This window comes from Panthera tigris, chromosome B4, assembly GCF_018350195.1.
Source record: "Panthera tigris isolate Pti1 chromosome B4, P.tigris_Pti1_mat1.1, whole genome shotgun sequence".
NCBI classification, from domain to species: domain Eukaryota; kingdom Metazoa; phylum Chordata; class Mammalia; order Carnivora; family Felidae; genus Panthera; species Panthera tigris.
Window position 1 is genome coordinate 132,133,383 of NC_056666.1, and position 23,771 is coordinate 132,157,153.

Sequence of the window (23,771 nt, forward strand, 5' to 3'; positions counted from 1 at the left end):
TTTTTAAATCACATGCCCTTTGTTTAAAAATTTTTTCATGTTTATTTTTGAGAAATTGGGGGGGGGCGGTGCAGAGAGAGAGAGAGAGAGAGAGAGAGAGAGAGAATCCCAAGCAGGCTCCGTGCCAGCATTGCAGAGCCGGACTTGGCTCGATCTCATGAACCAAACCATGAGCTCATGACCTGAGCTGAAATCAAGAGTCAGAGGCTCAACCGACAAAGCCACCCAGGCGCGTTTTTTTCGTCTTGAACACAGAAAGAAAATCACAGCATATCGACAGAGGTCTGCTTTTTTAACTTCACGATCTTTACCCCATTCTGGTACTACCCTCCTGCCAAAGGTGATAACCACCCTTCTGATTTAAAATTTTTTTTTTCTTTTCTCAACGTTTTTTTTTATTTTATTTTATTTTTTTTAATTTTTGGGACAGAGAGAGACAGAGCATGAACGGGGGAGGGGCAGAGAGAGAGGGAGACACAGAATCGGAAACAGGCTCCAGGCTCCGAGCCATCAGCCCAGAGCCTGACGCGGGGCTCGAACTCACGGACCGTGAGATCGTGACCTGGCTGAAGTCGGACGCTTAACCGACTGCGCCACCCAGGTGCCCCACCACCCTTCTGATTTTAATGTCACCTTCAGAGAGTGGTTGACTTAGAATACCTTGGAGCGGTATAAAATGTTCTAATAATAATACAGTTAAAGATTTACAGATATTCAAAGTACAACATTTCTAATAACAGTAAGTTTCTAGAAAAGAGTAATTAGTTCAAATTATGAGAACATTTTCAGGAAAAAATTATGTATTTTAGTGGAGGCTGACAGGACCATTTTAATAAAAAGCCATTTTGGGCTTCATAGTCCTTTATTGGAAACTGTAAGGGCCATCAGTATTTTAGAATTTAGAGATTTTCTTTGTTTTTAGAAAGCTAACAAGATGCTTTTACCGTATATTATGTAATGTCCCTGCACAGTCAGGGGCAGCACTTTGTAGTTGAATACGTTAATATTTCGGCAGCCAGAGCTATGACTGATCTCACTTTAGTGGGGACGCTATAAATAGTCTCATGTCAGTTCAGGTCAGATTTGGCTGCCAATTACGTTCAGATCAAGTATTTCTACCAGATGAATTACAGAAAACTGGTGGTTTTCAGAAGTTTTTGGATTTGGGAATTGCGGCTAAGGGATCATGGGCCCGTGTTTACTCTCTGAGCCCTAATGTTTAGTGTCTTTTGTTCACCTTCAGAAAATGAAACCTGCTTTCCTTTTTTTCCTCCTACAGGATACAAGATTAAATCTGTTTTCTACAGGCCAGTTAATAGAAATTAGGACACCTCTTCACAAAGCTTGATCCCTTAGGCGGCTGTCACTGTCACGTGGCGCCTTCTACACTCCTCTGGCTTTATGTTAAGAATCTTCTGGTTCCTTTCCCCATTCTCCTTTCAGAAGTGCTTTGTGGTAATAAATAGTAAAGAAAAAGGATATAACGTGCCGTACTTCACGTAAGATGTATCCTATCTCGTGTAATAAGGTTTCGGAAGAAGCAGCAAGCTTTTCTCTGGACTGACCTTTTCTACTATCAGCTAATGTGGTAGCTTTAAAAATAAATCTTTCTGAAAGGAATCCGCACTTTTGGTAAAACAAAAATCCAGCGGTACAAAAGTATAAATAAAAAGTAGAAGCTTTCTCCTGCCCTTTGGTGTTCCTCACCCAGCCAGTGTTTGACCAGTTGTTTTAGAGCTTTTCTAGGGGTTTGGATCCTTTTTGGTTTGTTTGGTTTGCTTTGTTTTTGTTCAGACATTCCAGAGGACCGTTTGGGAAATTCCAATTAGACATTAAACCCCACTTGGACTAAGTTTGTGTTCATTAAGTGTTGAACTATGGAGACGGCCTTTTCTGTTCTAGTTGGCATGTATAAATTTTATTTCGGGAGCTGTTTGTTCAAATTGCATCCTTATGAAAGAAATGTTAATTAGATTTTTTTTCATATTAATTGTTCCAAACTGAGAATATCTGAGTATTACCCACATACAGAAGTAGAAATAACAATGACTTAGTGATTTATTTAGCAAAAAGTAACTTTTTTACGTAAAAAAATCATATGTAATATTTGACAGTGCACACTTACTTTTAAGGAGCACTTTTAAGAAGTGGGGTGTTAGCTCATTTGCCAAGTCAGGGTTCTCAAGGTAAGCATGTGGGCAGCAGGATGCAGATGGGGTCCCAGCGATTATTCCTGAGAATATTACTGAGATTGTTTGTGTTTTTAAGCCCATGATAAATGTAATATGAGCTTAATGCATTTATCCATGAATGCCCTTTGGGGGAACGTGTAAGTTTTTGTTTTATGTGTTTATATGGAATCCAGATTTTTTATTCTTTAGTTCAACAAACACTGATTGACTGCTAGTTACGTGAAGAACTGGCTTCATAATAGAGAGATAGAGAATGTTGGGACGTTCCAGAGCACTGTCCAGAGAGTGCTAGAGAAAAAAAGCTGAGAACCACTTTTCCTAAGTCATAATGAGGCTGTCAGATATCCTTTTTTGTTTTTTAATTTTGTTTGTTTGTTTATTTATTTAAGTTTATTTTTATTTATTTAGAGAGCATGTGCATGCAGGTGGGGAGGGGCAGGGACAGCGGGAGACAGAACCCAAGCAGACCTGTGCTGTCAGCACAGAGCCTGATTTGCGGCTCAAAATCACGAACCGTGAGATCATGACCTGAACCAAAATCAAGAGACTGATGCTTAACCAAATGAGCCACCCAGCCCCCCCTTTGTTTTTTAATTTTTAATTATTTTGAGGTAGCACGTGCATGTGCCCGCAAACCCATGAGATCAAGACCTGAGTGGAGATCAAGAGTTGGCACTTAACCAGCTGAGCCACCCAGATATACCTTTTTAAGTGAGGGTGTGCCTAGTAAGTATTGGCTGAAATGTATTCAACTGAAAGACATTCAGTCTCAAACTGCTTGGTACCGATTCTTTAGCTAGCACTTCCCCCACTGTACCCCTACTACCCCTGCCGCCCCTGTACACATAGGGTCTGGATTTTTTTTTTCCTAGTCCTTGTACCTGGTACCATGTATGTGGGACAGAAGAAATAAGTAGTCATTAGTGTTCCAGGCTGCCTGTTTGCCATCTTAGAACCTCAGATGCCTTGTTTTTGCAGAGTACCTATAGACTATTGTTGTTGTTGTTATTGTTGTTAAGTGAAGGTCAAGGCCCCTGCCTTTGTCCTCTCCTTGTGGAGCTTTGTTAGGATTCAGTACTACATTGAATAGGAGCTTCTCTGATGTGGCTGGGAATTGTGGGAGCTAGAGATTTCTAAGGACTTTATGGCAAAGATCTGGCTGGGGAGTGTCAGAATCTAGGGCCCCTTTCCTTTTAGTGGTATTTTGGAGGCGCTGGAAACACATGCTCGCCTTTGACATTACAGCCTCTAGTCATTAAATGAAGGAAAAATTGCCGGTTGATGAAAGGAAACTTGACTATGAAATGTAGTAGTGGAGCTCCTGGGTAGCGCAGCAAGTTGGGCGTCTGACTCTTGATTTCAGCTCAGGTCATGATCTCAGGGTCCTGAGATCAAGCCCCACATCAGGCTCCACGCTGGGTGTGAGCCTGCTTGGGATTCTCTCTCTCCCGCCTTTGTCCCTCTCCCCACATCATGTTCTCTCTCTTAAAAAGAAAAAATGTAGTAAAGGGGCACCTGGGTGGCTCAGACAGTTGAGCATCCAACTTCGGCTCAGGCCATGATCTCACAGTTCATGGGTTTGAGCCCTACATCAGGCTCTGTGCTGATAGCTCAGAGCCTGGAGCCTGCTTTGGATTCTGTGTCTCCCTCTCTCTGCCCCTCCCCTGCTTGTGCTCTGTCTCTCTCTCTCAAAAATAAGTAAACATTAAAATAATTTTTAAAAAATGTAGTAGAAATAAAACTATTATTAAGTGGGACTGACGTAAAATAATAAGCAAAAGTTTGCTATAAAGTCAAGCAAAGAAAATAATCTTAAGTAGTAAAAAGCCAGTTAGCAAATTAAACAATAAAAAATAACACATTTAAAAATAGTGCTGAATATTTTAGGCAGTTAGGTAGAAGTTAGAAGAGTAATATAATTTTCCTCTATGATAGGAAATGGTAAATAATTCAAGATAATTTAAGAGTAATAAAGGATATAAATTTGGAGAAACTTTAGAGTATTTGAAACCAGTACATTTAAAGATGCCAAAGTATTCGTTATGAATTTCAAAAAAGGTGTTAACATATTACAAGTATGCTCTGTAGCTAATGCAGATTCTAAATTTTATGTGCATTATTAAACTAGTCAGATTTTCTATTTTGTTTTGAATTAATTTGGTAATTTCTGGCTTTCAAAGAGTTTTCCTATTTCATCAGAGTTGTCTAGTATATTGACTTAAAGCTGTTTATAACATTCTTATTTATTTATTTTTGAGAGAGAGCATGCATGTGCATATAGGAGAGAGGGGCAGGGGGCGGAGAGAGAGAGAGAGAGAGAGAGAGAGAGAGAGAGAGAATCTCACGCAGCCTCCACACCCAGCAGGGAGTCCTAACATTCTTTTATTATTTTAATCCCTATAGGATTTAGAGTGGAATGTTCTTTCTTGCATATTTGATATTGGTACTTTGTGTGAATTTGTGCTTGCTTTCTTTTATTCTACTCTAGCTGTAAGTTTATCAATTTTATCAGTCTTCTCAAAGAACCAGCTTTGAGTTTCATAGATTTTCTCTGTTGTCTTGCTGTTTGTTTTCTGTTGTTGATTTCCAGTCTTTGTGTCATATTACTTGCTTTGGATTTAATTGGCTCTTCTTGTTCTAGCTTCTTAGAGATGGAAACTTAGGTCATCAACTTCAAACCTTCCTTGTTCCCTAATAGAAGCATTTAACGGTATAAATTTCCTGAGCCTGGGAAAGAGACCAATGAGGGGCTTGAACCCACAAACTGTGAGATCTTGACCTGAGCTGAAGTTGGATGCTTAACTGACTGAGCCACCCAGGCACCTCAATGTCACACTCATTTTAATAGGGTTTGTTGGCCCCTCTTTGGGCTTTGTGCTGACAGCTCGGAGCCTGGAGCCTGCTTTGAATTCTGTGCTCCTCTCTCTGTCTGCCTCTCCCCCATTTGTACTCTCTCTCTCTCTCTCTCTCTCTCTCTCTCTCTCAAAAATAAACATTAAAAATTATTTTAATATGTTTTTTTTTCGAAATAATTTCTAATTTGGTTTGTGATATCTTCTTTGACTTGTGTGTTACATATAAACTTTTTTTTTATGTTTATTTTTGAGAGAGAGACAGAGTGTGAGTGGGACTCGAACCCATGAACCGCAAGATAATGACCTGAGCTGAAGTCAGATGCTCAACCGACTCAGCCTCCCAGGAACCCCCTTTTTTTTTGTTACTAATTTCTGATTGAAAATTCTCTTGTGTTTTATAGGACTATCTGGTTCATGTACTATCTGGTTTCAGTCTTTTGAGATCTATTGAAACTCATTATGATCTTGTTTAGTAAATGTTCTATGTGTATCTGAAAGGAATATGTGTTCCACTGTCCTTGGGTTTAATGTGTTATTAATGTTAATTAATTGATAGTTGATAGTGCCGTTCATATCTTACATATCTTTATTGATTTTATTTCTACTGATTAATTTCTGAGAGGAGTGTTGGCCATTTCCAGCTATAATTGTGGATTTGTCTATTTTCCTGTCAGTTTGGTTCATTTTTACTTCATGTATTTTGAACCTCTAAAAGTAAGCATATGCACATTAAAGACTGTTCTGTCTTCTTGGTAAATTGAACCCTGTGTAATTATAAAATGCCTCCTTTTCTCTGTGGTAATTCTCCTTGACTTGAAGTCTACATTATGTGAGTCTGCTTCCATTTAATATAGTCACTCCTGCTTTCTTATGGTTAATGTTTGCCTAGTATATTTTTTCCTATTCTTTTAATTTTTAACCTATTTGTGTCTTTTTTTTCTTAAGTGAGTTTCTCTTATTATTATTTTTTAAAATGTATGTTTATTTATTTTTTGAGAGAGAGAGAGTGTGAGCAGGGAGGGGCAGAAAGAGAGGGAGACAGAGAATCTGAAGCCAGCTCTGTGCTGTTAGCACAGAGCCCTCCACAGGACTCGATCTCACGAACCATAAGATCATTACCTGAGCTGAAGTCAGATGCTTAACTGACTGAGCCACCCAAGTGTCCCTTAATTAAATTTCTTCTAGATACCAGATAGGTCCTATGTGTTGTTTTGGTTTTAAATCCAGTCTTACCATCGTTGCTTTTTAATTGAAGTGTTTAGACCATTTACATTTATTTGATATGGTAGCATTTAAGTCCGCCATTTCACTATTTGTTTTCTATTTACCCATCTGTTTTATGTTTATTCTTTCCTCTTTTCCTGGCATATTTTTTATTACTTTTTTACTATTCTGTTTCCTCTCTTGGTCTATTAGGTATAAATCTTCGTTTTATTTTTACAGTAGTTGCTCTAAGGTTTAAAATATGCATGTTTAACTAATATTGTCTGCTTTAAAATAATATGCTGCTTTATTTATAGTGTAAAAACTTTATGGAGTATCCTTTCATCTTCCACATACCTTTGGGCTATTGTTGTCATACCTTTTACTTCTGCATATATAATAAACCCCACAATTCATGTTACTATTTTTGCTTTTAATGATAAAAATTCTTTTACATTTACCCACATATTTGCCACTTCCACTGCCCTTAATTCCCTTGCTTAGATCTGAGTACCCATATCTGCATCATTTTATCTTTAGCCTGAAAGCCTGAACATTTCTTGTAGAAAAGATCTGCTGGCAGTGAATTCTCTCATCTTTTTTGTTGAAAAATCTCAATTTCTCCTGCATTTCTGAAGGGTATTTTTACTGGCTATCAAATTTTAGATGCATGGTTTCTCTCTTTCTGCATTTTAAGCTGCTTTTCTGTTGTCATCTATCTTGTATCATTTCTAATGGGAAGTCAGATGTTCTTAGCATTGTTCACCTGTGCCTAGTTTGCCTTTTCACTCTGGCTACTTTATATAATCTTCTCTCTGGTTTTCAGCAATTTGGTGAGGACAGTGTACCTTGGGTGGTTTTCCTGGAGTTCTTGGATTTGTGGGCTTAGAAATGTCAACAAATTTGGGAAGAGTTTTGGTAATTATTTTTTAAGTATCCCCCCACCCACATTTTTTGGGTCTGAAATTACACATAAGTTATATTACTTGATGTTGTCTCAGAGGTTACTTTTTTTGTTTTGTTTTGTTTTTGTTAATAGGTCATTCCTTTAGTGTCTATTGTGCTGTTGGGTTTAGCCAGTGAAGTTTTCATTTCAGTTATTGTATTTTTCTTCTCTAGACCTTGTGTTTGATTATTTGTCATATCTTTCATTTCTTTTCTCATTTTGTTGCTTTTCTTTCTTTAAATTTTGAACATATTTGTAATGTTTTAAAATTTTTATCTGTTGGGGCACCTGGGTGGCTCAGTCGGTTAAGCGTCCGACTTCGGCTTAGGTCATGATCTCACGGTCTGTGAGTTCGAGCCCCGTGTTGGGCTCTGTGCTGACAGCTCAGAGCCTGGAGCCTGCTTTGAGTTCTGTGTCTCCCTCTCTTTCTGCCCCTCTCCTGCTCATGCTCTGTCTCTCTCTCTCAAAAATAAATAAATGTTAAAAAAGATTTAAAATCTTTTTCTGCTGATTCTATAATTTTCAGCATTTTTTAGTCTGTTTCTGTTGACTGACATTTTTTCTTTTAATTATGGGTTACATTTTCCTGCCTCTTTGCATGTAATTTTTTATTGGATGTTGTATATTGTGAATGTTGCATTATTAGTTATCTTGATTTTTGTTGTCTTCCTTTAAAGAGGATTGGATTTTGTTTTGGCAAGCAGTTAAGTCACTTGTGGGTTAGATTGATTTTTTTTTTTTTTTTTAAGGCTAGTTTTTAAACTCTTAGGTTGATCTAGAATTGCTTTATTTAGGCTTCTGCATTTAGCTCTCTAGTAAGACCTGACCTGTCTAGGGTCTCTGCTGAATGCCTGCAGTGTTCATTGAAGTTTCCACTCTGGCTGTTTGGAGTTCAGATGTCTCCCATATGGTTATCAACTCTGGGAATTGTTCAGTTTCAAGTCCTCTAGTTGTTTGTTTCACACACACCTGCCACCCTCAACAGTTTGGCTTTGCCCAGCCATGTAGAATTCTAACCTACAGGTTGGTATAGCCAAAGACTCAAGGAGACCTTCTACCAAATTTTGGAACTATTTCTATATGTGGAGCTCCTTCCTCTCTGATACTCTGCCCTGGCAGATTCCAGCCTTCTTAGCTCCCCTAAACCCTGAACTTTGTCACCTCAACCTGTTTAGCTCACTGGGCTCTGCTTGTGGTCATTTCCACAGTGCTACAGTGTAGACAGTACTTCCAAGCAGAAAGCCACAGCCTTCATAGGACTCACCTTTGGTTCCTCTCTCTCAAGAATCATAGTGCTAACTGTTGTTCAGTGCCTAAAACAGTTTTTCCCTATATTTTGTCCCATTTTCTAGTTGCTTAAAATGAGAGGGCAAGTCTGGTACTAATTGCTTCATCATGGCCTGAGCAGAAGTTGAGAGCTATTGTTTTTATTTTCAATTTATAGGTAAGGAACTCACGGCTGCAGATGTTTAAGGAATTCTTCCTTCTGTACTCCTTTTAGCAGATGGATACTCTTTATGTTTGTCTCTTTAAAACCATATAACTTACCGCCAGCCACATTGACCCCTGTCTGCTCTAGACCTGGGTTTCGCTTTTTCTGCAAAGGTCAAGGTAGTTAGTATTTTAGACTTTGGGGGTCACATAAAGTCTATGTCACATATTCTTCTTTATTTTACAACCTTTTAAAAATGTGAAAACCATCCTTAGCTAGTGGGCCACACAAAACCAGACCATGGCCAGATTTGGCCTGGGGGTCACAATTTACCACGCCAGCTCTAGACAGTGCCTTTGTATCTTAGACTTTCCTAGGCCCCCACTTATTCAAAAGTCATATAGTCTTTATCTTATTCCCTAGGGTCTTGCTGACAACAAGATTTATTCAGCTTTTGGTTTGGGGCAAGCATATCCATCATTATGTTAGTTTTCAAATGAAGAAACTTTGGCATAGAGAGGTTAAATGCCGGACACACAGTTAGTAGGTGGCAGAATAGAGATTTATTTATACTTAGGTCTGTCTGATTTTAAAGACTTCCCCCCGCTCACCATCCCCAAACATTTGAAACCATATGCTATACTAGCTCTGACAGAATAGCTGATTTGGTTTAAATAAAAATTCATGCTGATATTTTAATGGTTAATAATGGTGTAATATTTTTCTCACTCATGAGAATGACAGAATCGTAGCTCTTCAAGGTTGGAAGAAATACTGACTGTATCAAGTCCAGACTCTTGCTGATGTTGGAATCCCTTCAGCAGCATCTTTGTCAGCCATGCTATTTCCATTTAAATATCTTGACCGTCTCTGTGGGCAGCCATTAGTTTCGGTCTTACCTTCTGGTAAGACCAGAACAAGCCTGTTCTGCACATTGAAGTTCTTCAAATGCCCTCCCTTTCAGTGTCAACCAGATTTTTTTCAATGATCTCTCATAGAACCTGGCATCCAGTCACCTCATGGCCTACTCTCTTTTCTCTTTATTTCAGTTTATCCATGGTCTTATCAATATGACACTCAGACAGTAGGAAGCAATGGACTACCGATGCACACACCAACATGGTTTGTTCTCAAAAACATGCTGAGTTGAAAGAAGCCAGAAGCCAAGAAAGTACAGCCTGTATGTTTCCATTTATATGAAACTCTAAAAAACAAGTCTGTAGTGACAGAAGGCAAATCAGTGATTGTTTGGGGTTAGATGTGGGGTGAAGGGGATTGACTGGGATGAAGCACAAGGACATTTCTTAATGGTGGTGGTGGTTGGTTACGTGGGTATATAAATTCATCAAATTTTATCAGACTGTACACTTTAGTGGGTACATTTCATTGTGGACATATCTCAATAAAATGGACTAAAAATATACAGTTCAGGGGTGCCTGAGTGGCTCAGTTGGTTGAGCACTGGACTCTTGGTTTTGACTCAGGTCATGATCTCATGGTTTGTGGGTTTGAGCCAAGCATCAGGCTCCACACTGCAGTGCGGAGCCTATTTGGGATCCTCTCTCTCCCTCTTCCTGCCCCTTCCCTACTCACGTGCATGCATGTGCGCATGCTCTCTCTCTCCCTTTCTCTCAAAATAAGCATTTAAAAAATGCTTTAAAAAATATACAGTTCTCAGAAATGAACGTGGTGCTCTAGTACTGGTTTTACCAGTATAAAATATAATAGAACTAATACTTCTCACCATCTGAATACTTTGAATCCCTATTAATAATTTACCTGTTTTAAGGAACTCCTTCATAGTGTTGATACATATTAAAATCAAACTTAACTAAAACCTCTCTCATATGTGTTATTATCAACCTTGATATAATTCCTTCTATTTAAAAAACACTCATTTTTGAGAGAAAAAGAGAGAGCATGAGTGGGGCAGGGGCAGAGAGAGAGAGGGAGACTCAGAATCTGAAGCAGGCTCTAGGCTCTGAGGGGTCAGCACAGAGCCTGATGCGGGGCTCGAACTCACGGACCATGAGATCATGACCTGAGCTGAAGTTGGACGCTTAACCAACTGAGCCACCCAGGCGCCTAACTCCTTCTACTTTTACAGTTGATTCTTTAAATGTGTTCTCTGTGTACCCAGAGCACTTTTTCATACATAGCACTGTGATAATAGCATTTATCTCGTTGTGATTTTTTGGTTCAAATATCTGCCTCTCTGATTAGTCAGTGAACTTCCCCTGCAGAACCTTAGTCCCTTTTGTATCCCTGGATCCCAGTGTAATAATTGGGTATCGCAGGCACTCAGTAAATGTTCAGTTGAATACTAAAGAATGAGGGAATAGATTTTTTCTTCAGAGCCCATCTCAGATATATGTCCTCCAACAAGTGTTTCTGATTTTCTGCTCCTCAAAGCTAGGTTAGGCATTTCTGCTGGCCCTGTCACTAATATTTTGTGCTTATCCATCCCATTATAATTTATACTGTTTTCATATTCAAGGATATTCACTGCACTATTATTTATAGTAGTATAAGTAGCAACTTACCTATCCAATAACAGGGAAATGGTTAAATTATGATTCATTATAACAGTGGAATCTAAGCTATCATTAAAATAATATTGTAAAATAGTGTTTAAGTGTTTATTTGGGGGGGGGGTATAGAGAAAGGGATAGAGAATCCCAAGCAGGCTCCGCACTGTCAGGACAGAGCCTGACGTGGGGTTCAATCTCACGAACTGCGAGATCATGACCTGAGCTGCAATCGAGAGCTGGTCGCTTAAGCAGCTATGCCACCCAGCAACCCTTGTGAAATAATTTTTTTTTAAAGATGTGATAGGGGTGCCTGGGTGACTCAGTCCATTAAGCATCAGACTTCAGCTCAGGTTATGATCTTGTGGTTTGTGAGTTCAAACCCTTCATCAGGTTCTGTGCTGAGAGCGTAGAGTCAACTTCAGACCCTGTCTCCCTATCCCCCTGCCTCAAAAAAACCCCATAAAGATGTAGTAAAATGTTTTACAAGTGTTAATGAGAGAAAACAAGACACAAAAGGCTATATTTAGATTTCTGGTTTTAAGAAAAGTAAAATGTATATACATGTACATACATGGCAAAAAGACCAAAAGATTATACAGATGTTAGGAAAGTTTATCTCTTCACAGAGGATTATCAGAGATTTTATTTTCTTTTTCTTCCTCCTTTTTTTTTTCACTTTTCAGAAAACTTGTTACTATAAACAGGAAAAAAAAAGTTACTAAAAATGTAATTGAGAGGAGAGGGAGACGTGACAACTAAGAGTAACGAGGGGTTGTGGAACAAAAAACAAAACTTTGCATATATGCAAAAAGTGACAAAATCAGAGTAAAGTCTGTAGTTAATGTATTGTAGCAATATTAAGCTAGTAAGAACAGATACTACACTTGATCTTAGCCAAAAGGTGGATAACCTATGTATTGTAGCAATATTAATTTCCTAGTTTCACTGAGTGTACCACCGTTATATAAGGTGTTAATATTAGGGAAAGATGGGGGAAGATGATATGAGAACGCACTATACAATCTTTGCAACCCTTCTGAAAGTCCAGAATTATATCAAAATAAAAAATGTGATTGAGTATAAATAGGATTATAAACTCCTTAAGGATAGAGAGTAGGTCTTATTCATCATAGCACCCCTTGGGCTGTATCAGGCATATAGTAGATGCTTATAAAATATAAAGGAATTGAGGTGAAATTGTATATTTTCTCAGTTTCTGCCATCCCAGTTATTTTGACTCTGGCTTCAGCCTTCTAAGGTGATATTGAATTTCTAGTGTCATCATCCATTCATATGCTAAATTTTTGTTGAGTATCATGTAGTATATAATGTGCTCAGCCCCACAAGCACTCAAAGACAGTGCCCTGGCACTTGTGAGGTCACGAGGAGCTAAAACGTGTACAGAGATTTATAACAAAGGGTGATTGTTTTAAGTATTACACAAACTGTTACGGACATGGAGAGTCTATAGCAAATATATCCATTTGGGCGATTAAAGGATGCTTACCGAAGGAATGCTTATTCAAAGACGTGAAATTTTAAATTTATAAATATTTTTTAATGTTTATTTTTGTGAGAGAGAGACAGAGCGTGAGCAGGGGAGGGGCGGAGAGAGAGGGAGACACAGAATCCGAAGCAGGCTCCAGGCTCTGAGCTGTCAGTAGAGAGCCCAACAAGGGGCTCAAACTCATGAGCTGTGAGATCATGACCTGGGCTGAAGTCGGACCCTTAACTGACTGAGCCACCCAGGCACCCCTGAAATTTTAAATTTATGGTGGTAAAATTCTACCACCATATTTCAAGAAGAAAGGTAACTACCTTTATATTTAAAATGTGGCCTTTGGGGTGCCTGGTTGGCTCCATCAGTGGAGCATGCAACTCTTGATCTTGGGGTTGTGAGTTAGAGCCCCATGTTGGGTATAGAGATTAAACAAACAAGAAACAAACAAACATATATTAAAATAAAATGTGGCCATTGATTGCGATATTTGGAAAGAGGAGACCCTTTTATTGACTTGAGTCCTGCAGAGAAAACCATACCTTTGTTATCTACTTGTTCCTTGAGAGCAAGGACAAGGTGAGAAACGAGGTAGAAAAGAGAAGAGGAAGAAACTGAAAGGAGCAGGGACAGCCTTTCCCTGGGTCCCCATTACCTCCTGATGTCTGATGTGTATTTCAGAAGCCTGCAGAGTGCAGTCTATAGGTTATTAGATACGAATCTATATTGTGTAGTTCTAGTGCTTATTGTAACTAAGAGTTGGTGGGATGTTTTGTAGTGTTCGCATATATTTATAGATGTGTGAAAAACTTACTGTATATAGAGTTGGTTCATTCGGTCATCCCACAAATATTTATTGAGTGGTTTACAAAGGAAGATGATCTCATTCAGTTCCCACTGCAGGCTCCCTGTGGGAGAGGAGTCTAGGATTATCATCATTTTCAGTCTACAGATGATCAGGTTGCATTTCAGAGTTTAGTAGCTAAGTGAGTCGTTTAGTACCACACAGCTAGCTACTATGTAGTAGTTTCTAGAACCCATGTCTTCCACCTCCAAATTAAATAGTCTTCCCAGTATGCCTAGTACTTGCTCCGATACTGTGCTGAGTATATATGTCTTTGAGTGTTAAGTGAAATATTAAACAGTTTCAATTCCTGACCTTTCTGAACCCAATCAAGAGGTTAGACCAAGGAAATAATTCCTTTCCAACAATTAATTGCTATTGAAAATCAATGTGTATTTTTTTTTAATGAAAACATTTATTAGAGAAAGATCTCTCTTTTAAGCCTTTCCTTCAGCCTGGAAGCTCCGGTATGCTTTTGGGGGTTTTACAAAGCTCCCCAGGTAGTTATGACTAGGAGAAAGAGGTGGGAACCACTGCTTTGGACCAGTGCTTCCACTGTTTTCCAACAAAGTGAACTTGGTAACTTTCATGTTGGTAAGCAAGCCACATTAGTTTGCCATTAAAACAAAATTCCTTTGAAGTCTCCTGTTTTAACCAGAAAGTTCTTATATAATTATTTTCTATTTCATAAATGTTTATTTATTTACTTAGAACAGGGGAAGGACGGGGGGGGGGGAGAGAGAGAGAGAGAGAGAGAGAGAGAGAGAGAGAGAGAAAATCCCAAGCAGGCTCCACACTGTCAGTGCAGAGCCTGATGTGGGGCTCAATCCCATGAGCCGTGAAATCATGACCTGAGCCAAAATCAAGAGTCAAACGCTGAACTGAGCCACCCAGGCACCCCATATATTCTATTTAAAAAATATTATTTTGTCTTAAAAAGATTTTTATGGTTCTGTATATAGATATGTATATATATATACACATGTATATATATTTAAAATTTATTTATTTTGAGAGAGAGGGAGTGTACAAGTTGGAGAGGAACAGAGAGGAAGAGAGATTCCCTAGAAGGCTCTACATTGTCAGTGTGTGGGGCTCAAACTCACAAACTAGGAGATATGACCTGAGCCGAAATCAGGAGTTGGACGCTTGATGGACTGAGCCACCCAGGTGCCCCTCTATTATTTATATTTAATCCCAAATCTAAATGAACTTTATTTCCTTACAAGATATGAAGGAGGGTATCCAATGTGGTTTTTTTTTTCCAATGGGTAACCAGTTGTCCCTGTAGCATTTATTAAATGATGTGTCTTCTCTTTACTGATCTGAAATGCCACCTTTATTCTACAGCAAGCCCCAGTGTTCATAGTTATAGGTCTGTTTCTGGGTTATATATCCCTGTGTGAGGACCACGCTGTTTTAATAACTGTAGCTTGGAAGCATTTTTGTTAGACAGTTTTTTAACCTTCCAATAATCAACAGTGACATTGAAGATCACATTTGTGCCTAGCTGCCAACCTCATCTCTTGCCACTCCCCCTGTAATTCACTCCCTCCAAATCTGGCCATATCCAGTTCTCACAGTCCCCCAAGTGTTCCTTGCCTCATCAAATGCCCATGTCTTGTGCAAGTCCCTCTCTGCCTGCCCTCTTCTCCTAATGTGGTTAATTTGTCCTCAAGATCCAGTGTAGGCTCCTCTTCTGAGAAACCTTCACAGATTTCCCGCAGGCTGCAAGAAACCTTCCTCCTTTACGCTTTCATAGTGCTTCGTACATAACTTTCTCATAGAATTTTGTCTTTTGTCTGGTATCCAAAGCTCCTAGCACAATGGCACTCGTTGCACTCAGTTTTAAAAAATAAAACAGAAGAATCCTTGGAAGTAGCCTAGGTACACAGTGCTCCTTCAAGTGCCTGCATACTTTTTTTGCACATACTGTTTCCTTGGACTTCATTGCCTAGCAATTTCCTGCTTAAACTTTCAGACTCTGCTCAGGGGTCACCTCTGAAGGAGCCTTTTGGCCCTTTCTCCTCCTCAGAGTCCTCTGCTTACTCCCACTGCACCTTGTGCATGCCTCTGTTAGAGGGTTTTTCATAGTGCTGTAGAGGATAGTGCACATCTGGACGCACAGTGCTATTTAGTGGCTTGGCTTTGGAACTGAATAGCCTAAGTTCTAAACCTGACTTTACCACGTTCCCAGCTTTGTATCCTGCTTACCAATTATTTAACCTTTATAAGCTTGTTTCCTTAGGTGTAAGATGGGGATAATAATAACTTCTTCCTTACGGGGTCATTATAGGACTAAATGAGACAATACCTCTGAAATGCTTTGTCTTGTATCTAGAACATAGGGGGCCCTGAGTAAATACTACTTGTTATTATATCTCCACTAGATTTTGTATAAGACTTTCTCTTATTTATCTCTGAAACTCAACACCTAGTCTGGAGCCTGGCAGGGAGTAGGCTGATGAATAAATTACCAGCTGTCCTCAAAACTCTCCCCTCCTGTTTTGCTTTTCTCAGTGGTGCCATCCATGTCTTTAGTGTCATCTCTAACTTTCCTTCTCATTCAAAACGAAACAAAAAAAAAAAAAATTGTTGAGTGTTTATCATGAGCCAGGCACTGTGCAAGGCCGTGGATGAAAAAGAAAAAGATATAGTCTCTATCCATTGGAGCTTATAGTATAACAGGGGATATAGTTACAAAATAAAATAAAAATACAAGAATCTGTGAGCTCGTTACTGTTTACTCTACTTTTGTTTATGTTTGTACATTTTCAAAATAAGTTTTTAAGTAAATAAATGGATAAGTAATTGTAAAATGTTACGTGCTGTGAAGAGAATGAATAAAGGCTGCGTTTCAGGAAGGACCATCATAGATAAAGTGGTCTGAGGAGTTTGCATTCTAGCTGAGACTGGAGATTGAGAAGGAGCCAGCCAGAGGGGAGGGTGTTCCCAAGGGAGGGAGTAGCATGTAGCACACCACAGGAGAGCAGTCCTTAGCGTGGTCAAGACACTGAAAGGTCAGCGAGGAAGACTGGAGAGAGACATTGGAGGGCAGAGAAGCAGAGAGCATGTTACGATCTTGAGGACAAAGAGGAGGAGTCCAGATTTTATTCCTGTTACAGTGTGGTGCTGCTGAAGACTTACAAGCAAGGAATAGGCTGATTTAATTTTGTTTTTTAAAGGTGCATATCAGAAAGACTGAAAGGAGACAAAGATGGGAGCAGTTGAGAAGCTGTGGCAGTAGTTGAGACGAGATGAGAATAGCAAGGGGAGTGAAGAAAAATGAACACATTGGAGATGTATTTTGGAGACAGACTCAGGAACTTGCTGGTGGATTTGAAATGGGAGAGGAATCCAGATTCATGGCTTGAGAGCTGGATCTTGTGTTATTTACTGAGATTTACTAAGGCAAGAATGTTTTGGAAGGGAAGTCAAGAGCTAAAATTTGATTACATTAAGTTTGAGATGCTTTGAGGTGTCTAAGTGGAAATGTCAGTTAAGTCATTGAACACAGTAGAACCAGAGTCCCAAGCAGAGTTCCAGGCTACAGATATAAATTTGGGACATTTACACTCTAAGGATAATAATTAAAGCCATGGAAATGGATGATGTCATTTAAGGAGACAGTAAAGAAAAGGAGGCTTGGTATTAAGTTCTGAATTACTTAACATTTAGAGACTAGGTCAGAGGAGGATGAAGATGAGAAGTAAGAGAAGTGAAAAATACAGAAAGGAAACTAGGAGAGCGAGGTGCCACGGAAGCACTGTATCCCAGGCCAGTGCCTAGAACGGTACCTGGCCGGGGCTGGTGCTCAGTAATCACCGGTTGAATGAAATCAAGAGATTATTCCAAAGAAGAAGGGAATGATGAACAGAATTTAGTGCTGCTGGGAGGCCCAGTAGGATGAGGGCATAAACTAGATGTTGGATTGGCAGAATGGATATTGCTGGTGATGGAGGCAGAAGTCATATTGGAATGGATTGAACAGCATGGGTGGGAGGTAAAAAGTGCAGATAACATTTTTTTAAACCACTTCAATAAAGTTTGGCTGTGAAGGGAGTAGAAGAATGGAGTAATACCCAAAGGGGGATATAGAGTTTAAAGAAGAATTCTTATTTGTTTCTTAAGAGAGGTCATATATAACAGCTTGAATATACATAGATGGGGCATGATCCAGGAAAAAGTGGATGATGCTTGATGGAGAAAAAAGAGGGGATAATTATAAGATTGGAGTTCAAGAGTAGGGAAGAAGGGATTGGATTGGGTGCATAAGTGGAGGGATTGTTCCTTAAGAGGAGAAGTTCCCTTCTGTTGAAAAACAAGGGAAGAAGGGAAAATGGGTGCAGATTCAGGTAGGTTATACATGAATCTGGTATAGTCTGAAGATGGTTGTGAGAAGATGACAGATTTCTAGTTTTAATTTTAGGGTTTTTTAGTTCTCAATAAAGAATAAAGGATGTTAGCTAAAAGGGACACAAGGATTGTAGAGGAGGGAAAAATCAGTAAGAAAGAGCCTTCTTGAGGAGAGGAAAATTAGAAAACAGTGAAATCTAGTAGGATTACTAGTTAAGATTGAGTGTCAGTTTAGTGACCTTGAATTTATGGTGAATATAATTGGCCTAGTTGAATGCTTTTTCATCAATATTTTTGGTATGGAGAAGGCAGTTTCTTGAGTTCTGGGATTATAGAGTTCGAAAGAGAGAGACCTTGGAAGAAAGTTGAGGGTTCTAGCGAGGACAGGATTATGACTTTAACTATGAAATCTGAGCTAGATAAAAAGAAAAGTGAAATCTGAAGAGGGAGGATGGGGTCAAGGGATTGAAGGTCTCGTGGGAATTGAAAAGTTGTTTTCATGGGGCACTTGAGCAAGTGAACTAGAAGGATCAAATAGTGGATTGAGTTTGGAGGAGATGCAAGATAGATTGAGTTTGGGGTGACAGTGGAAGGGTGTGGTTGAGGCAGAGTGAAGGAAAAGGTCCTTGGAGCTGACCAGTTTACAGAACAGAGAGGCCAAGGTGGTTGGCTAGGTTACCCATTTGGATGTTGAAGTTATGTTGAGTGTGATGACTAATTGGGCGGAGAGTTTAACACTGAGCCAGATGTGCCTCAAGATCAGATAGTGATAAGTATTGTGCAAAGAATTAAAATTGGGTTCTGGGACAGAAAAGGGGTAGACACTCCTTCAGGCTGGGTGGCTAGGAAGGCCTGTCTGTGGAGGTGACATTATGGTTAGATCTGAATGATGATAGGGTGAGTGGAGAAAATAATCCAGGCCGAGGGAGCAGCTAATACAAAGACTCAAACTGGATACAAAGCCCTCACCTTTGAGAAGCAGACAGGAAGCTGGCGAAGTGGAGCTTATAGGACCAAGAAAGAATAAAATGAAATGAGGTTGGAGTGCAGTAGGAACCAGAGATGATGAAGGATTTTGAAAGTCATGGTCAGGAGCTTAAGCTCCAAGATGGCCCTGATGATCCTCAGGTATTCATGCCTCATGGTATCCTTGTGGTATTCATGCCTTTGTGTAATCTTCTCATGTTGTATAGACTTGACCTGTATGACCAGTGGTATATTGAAGCAGTGATGGTACATGATTTCCAGTGTGAAATTATAGCTTCTGCCTTGCTCTCTTAGACCACTCCCTCTGTGAGAAGACAGCCTGCCCTATTGTGAGGATATTTAAGTAGCCTGTGAAAAGGTTCTGGTGGAGAGGAGCTGAGGCCTCCAGCTAACACCCACCATGGGAGGGAGCCCTTGTGGAAGGAGATCCTTCAGCCCTAGACAAACCTTTAGATGACTGTAGCCTCTCGTGCATATTTCGTTCATAAATATTCTGGTGTGTATCTCTAAAAGATAAGGAATCTTAAAAAAAAAAAAAAAAAAAACAACTCCAAGCATAATACAGTTATCACATCTAAAAACTTAATAATTCCTTAAAGTCACACACAAAACATCAGTATTCACATTTCCCCTGATTCATAAAGTTGGTTTGTTTACACCAGGATCCAAACAAGTACCAACTTACCATTTGGTTAGTATGTTTCCTAAGTCTCTTTTTATCTGTAGGGTCCCCTCTCTTCTTTTTCTTCTCAATTTATCTGAAAAATAAACTTAGCCATCGGTTCTATAGTTTCTCACCTCAGTTTTGCTAATTACATCCCCATGGTGGGCTTGACATGTTCTTCTGTTTTGTATTTTGTGTAAACTGGTAGTTGTATCTGGAGGCTTGATCTAGTTCAGGTTATTTTTGTTTGGCAAGAATACTTTCTAGGAAGTGGTGTTTACTTCCATTAGGAGGCATGTCATAGCATTTGTCTCATCTTACTGTAACGTTAACAGGTATTGAAGACCAATGCCTAGCTGTGTTCATTTATGTTACAAAATGGTGGTATTCTGATTTTGTCATTTGTCTCTATTAATTAGCTAGGGAGGCTTTCCCATATCAATTCTGTGGTTAATTTGAGGTATGCTTCAGGGGCGCCTGGGTGGCTCAGTCAGTTAAGTGTCCAAGTTCAGCTCAGGTCATGATCTCATGGTTTGTGAATTCAAGCCCTGCATCAGGCCCTCTTCTGTCAGCACAGAGCCTGCTTTGGATCCTCTGTCTCCCTCTCTCTCTGCCCTTCCCCTGCTTGCTCTCTCTCTCAAAAGTAAATAAACATTTTTAAAAATCTGAGGTATACTTCATTCAGGAAAGGCAGGTTAAATGCTTGATTCTTTCCCTTTACTTACCAGTTTTCATATTAACAATGTGGTTCCCTAGCATAGATGGGTCCAGAGAAGAACAATGATATTTAAAAAAATATATATTATGAACTTCAGGATTTTAAGATATTTAATAGATGTGAGTCCATTGCAGTGATTTTTAAAAATTTATGCTTCACATGTTCTGACTAGGGGGAGGAGCCTCTTCAAGTTGACTTCTGAAGACTTTTTATAGCATCCTTTCTTTTTGATATGGCAAGATGTCTTCTACACTTTCTGTCCCGGTCCTGAATCCTCCATTTCTTCAAGGAGCTCTGGTTCCTTTCAGTGGGAAAGGCTCTATGTGAATTTTGGGTGCTTGGTCATGTACAGCAGACTTTTAATAGATGCTTATTAGAATCTAAGTAGAGTTCAAAAACATGTTCTAATGGATAGAGATTTCTAATGGATAGAGATTTTATTCTTAATGTACAAAAATAAGAAACACGGAGTGCTTTTGTTCATTTGTTTGCAAGGAGATAGGAAAACGAAGGCTTTAGATAGAAAAAACATAAAGTTTTAACTTCCCTTTTAAATTGTGTGTCCTCTGTGTGCCGTACTTTTTTCATCATGTCCACTGAAGAGAAATGGTAATAAGTCTTTCATATTTCTGGCTACATAAAAACCAGGTAGTGTTTAAGATTATCATTATAAGGGCACCTGGGTGGCTCAGTTGGTTAAATGTCCAACTCTTGATTTCAGCTCAGGTCATAAACTCACGGTTCTGAGATCAAGCCCTGTGTCTGGCTCCTTGCTGGGCTGGAGCCTGCTTGGGATTCTCTCTCTGCCCTACCCGACTCATGGGTTTTTTTTTCCCTCTCTCTTTCAAAAAAATAAAAATAAATATTATCGTTATAGCATTTGGTTGATATATTTCTTAAGTCTTTTTTTTTTTTTTCCTTTAGATTCCACCTCCTTATGGGTCTTGGCATTTTTAGGAGGTTGTAATAATTTGTTTTGAAAGTTTTTGTTTTGTCATAATACCCTCAGCTTATGCTATATCACAAGTGAAAAATCTTAGTTTTTGTGACAGGCATAGGGAATCCTTGTTTCTGGATATTTTGACCACTAAAATTCACTTATTACATATAGAGAGGGAAATACATTATACAATTTGAATATTTGTATACTTAAATTATAAATTAAGTTAGAGGGGACTAGAATAATGGCCCCTTAGAGAAGACTCTGGATTATAGATTTTTTTTCTGTGTTTAACAACTCGATACTTCCCTCTTTCCAGTATTCAGGATCTAGTTCAACAGTCTTATAAATGATGCTTTAAGCTTTTCATTCACTCCACACATATTTATTGAGCACCTGCTCTAACTAGGCATGGTCCTAGGAACTGGAGATAAAGAAATTAGCAAAACATCTGCCCATCACAGGACTTTTTATCTAGTGGGAAAAGTCTTTCCCAATCAAGTGGTTACATTACTACATATGTAACATCAAACCCTGATAAATGCCTTTTGGGAAAAATACTGAAGGCTGTAAGAGTAAGTGATTGGGGGATCTGAGTTAGTCTGGGAGGTGAGGGAAAGCCCCTCTGAAAAAGTAACATTTAAGCAGAAATTGGCAGGAAAGGTAGGAGTTGGCCAGGTGATCACTGGGAACAAGTCTTTCAGGCAAAGGGACTAACGTGTGAAGGTACTGAGGGAGGAAAGAACCTGAAGCCTTGGAGGAACTGAGGAAAGCTGGTTTACTGGAGACAGAAGAGGAAGGCAGGGGGTTAGGAAAGCTACAGATGTCAGCACGGCCAGGTCTTACAGGGGCACTGTTGGCCTCAATCTCTCTTGGAGATTTAGAGGTACAGCCACTTAACTGTTGGTGACCCAGACTCCAAGGGCTAGGTTTCCACATGCCACTTCCCAGAACCCCTTGGTCCTTCTCGTGGGAGAAGCTGAACCTGCTGGGAACTCTGAGTTCATCTTCTCTCCCTGTACTTCTTGACGGTTCTTTCTTAATAGAGGAATAAGTTATTCCTGCTTATTTTGTACCTATGAGTAAAAGAAATTTTTATTAACAAATGGAATGACTTTTGGCTAATCTTCAGAAACCTTTACTCCAAGAATGTACTCATATACAATTACACCTTTAAAAGATTTTCACATCTTATCTGATCCTCATAGCAACTGTATAAGGTAGAAAGTTCTATTATGCTTTCCTCATTATATAGAAAATTGCACTGAAGCTCTGAAAAATTAGATAATTCCCCAAGGTCCACTAATAAGTAGTGAAACAGTAACTGGACACCATGTCTTGTAACTATAAACCAAGTGGTCTTTGTGCTGCGTTCCTCCATTCGCTCTGAATATGAGGGTTTCTAGCATATTTTGATGTCAGTATTTGCTGTCTCTCTCTCTATTTTTTGCTGTCTATATTTTTTAAATGGAAGAATAAGTCATAAAAGCTTAAAAACCAATTTACTGTGAGAGATGAAGGAAGGGAAATGGGGTAGAGGGGACAGAGATAGGAACTAGACTGCTTTGAATATACAGCAGTTTATTTGTGGATTTGACATTATGCAATGATTTAAACGATTATAAGGCAAAGTTAATTAAAAAAAATTTTTTTAATGTTTATTTATTTTTGAGACAATGCGAGAGACAGAGTGCAAACAGCGGAGGGGCACACAGAGGGAGGCACAGAATCCGAAGCGGTCTCCATCCAGGCTCTCAGCTGTCAGCCCAGAGCCCGACGCGGGGCTCGAACTCACGAACCGTGAGATCATGACCTGAGCCGAACTCGGACGCTTAAATGACTGAGCCACTCAGGCGCCCCTAGGCAAAGTTAATTTTTTTTAAAAAAGCAATCTTTAAAAATTAAAAATAACAAAGAAACAAAGAACCCAAAATTTAAAACTCAGTAATTTGAGCTTTATATCCTTAGTGGTGTCGACCCTAAGGATAAAAAGAACTGCAAAAAATGTAGCAACGACAACAAAACCCATATATATAACTGTGTGTCCATATATTATTGGTGATTGGTGTCAGTATTATTATTATTATTCTTTATTCTGGGGTTGTGTGTGTATTACCAGATCATACATACGAGTAATTATGTTATATTTTATCATTTTGCTGTGTTGTTGAGACCCAGATTCTCAACATGAGTGAAAAGAGTTACAGATATAAAATAAAAGGTTAATTAAAACCCTGTTAACTTGGTTTTTTAGTAGACTTTTTTAGAACAGTTTTGGGTTCACAGTAAAATTAAGCAGAAATTTTACTGCCCCATCCGCCCCAGCTGCTGTCAGCATCCCGCACAGGAGTGGTTCATTTGTTACAGGTGATGATTCTACATTGACATTTCATTATACAAAGTCCATGGTTTACATTAGGGTTCCTCTTGGTGTTGTACAATCAGTGTTTTGACAAATGTATAAAAACATGTATTCACCACTATAATATCATAGAGAATTGTTTCACTGTCCTAAAAATCCTTTGTTCCCCTTATTTGTCCCTTCCTCTTCAAGGGCCCCTGGCAGCCTCTGATCTTTTTACTACCTCCTAGTTTTGCCTTTTCT

At 39.1% G+C, this 23,771-nt stretch overlaps 1 protein-coding gene and 1 pseudogene across 2 annotated transcripts in view; one reads left to right on the forward strand and one right to left on the reverse strand.

Moving 5' to 3' along the window:
- TNRC6B (trinucleotide repeat containing adaptor 6B) overlaps positions 1 to 23,771 on the forward strand; it is a 247,560-nt gene that overhangs the window by 17,857 nt on the left and 205,932 nt on the right. The window lies entirely within an intron of this gene.
- On the reverse strand, positions 11,966 to 12,073 carry LOC122240715 (annotated as a pseudogene).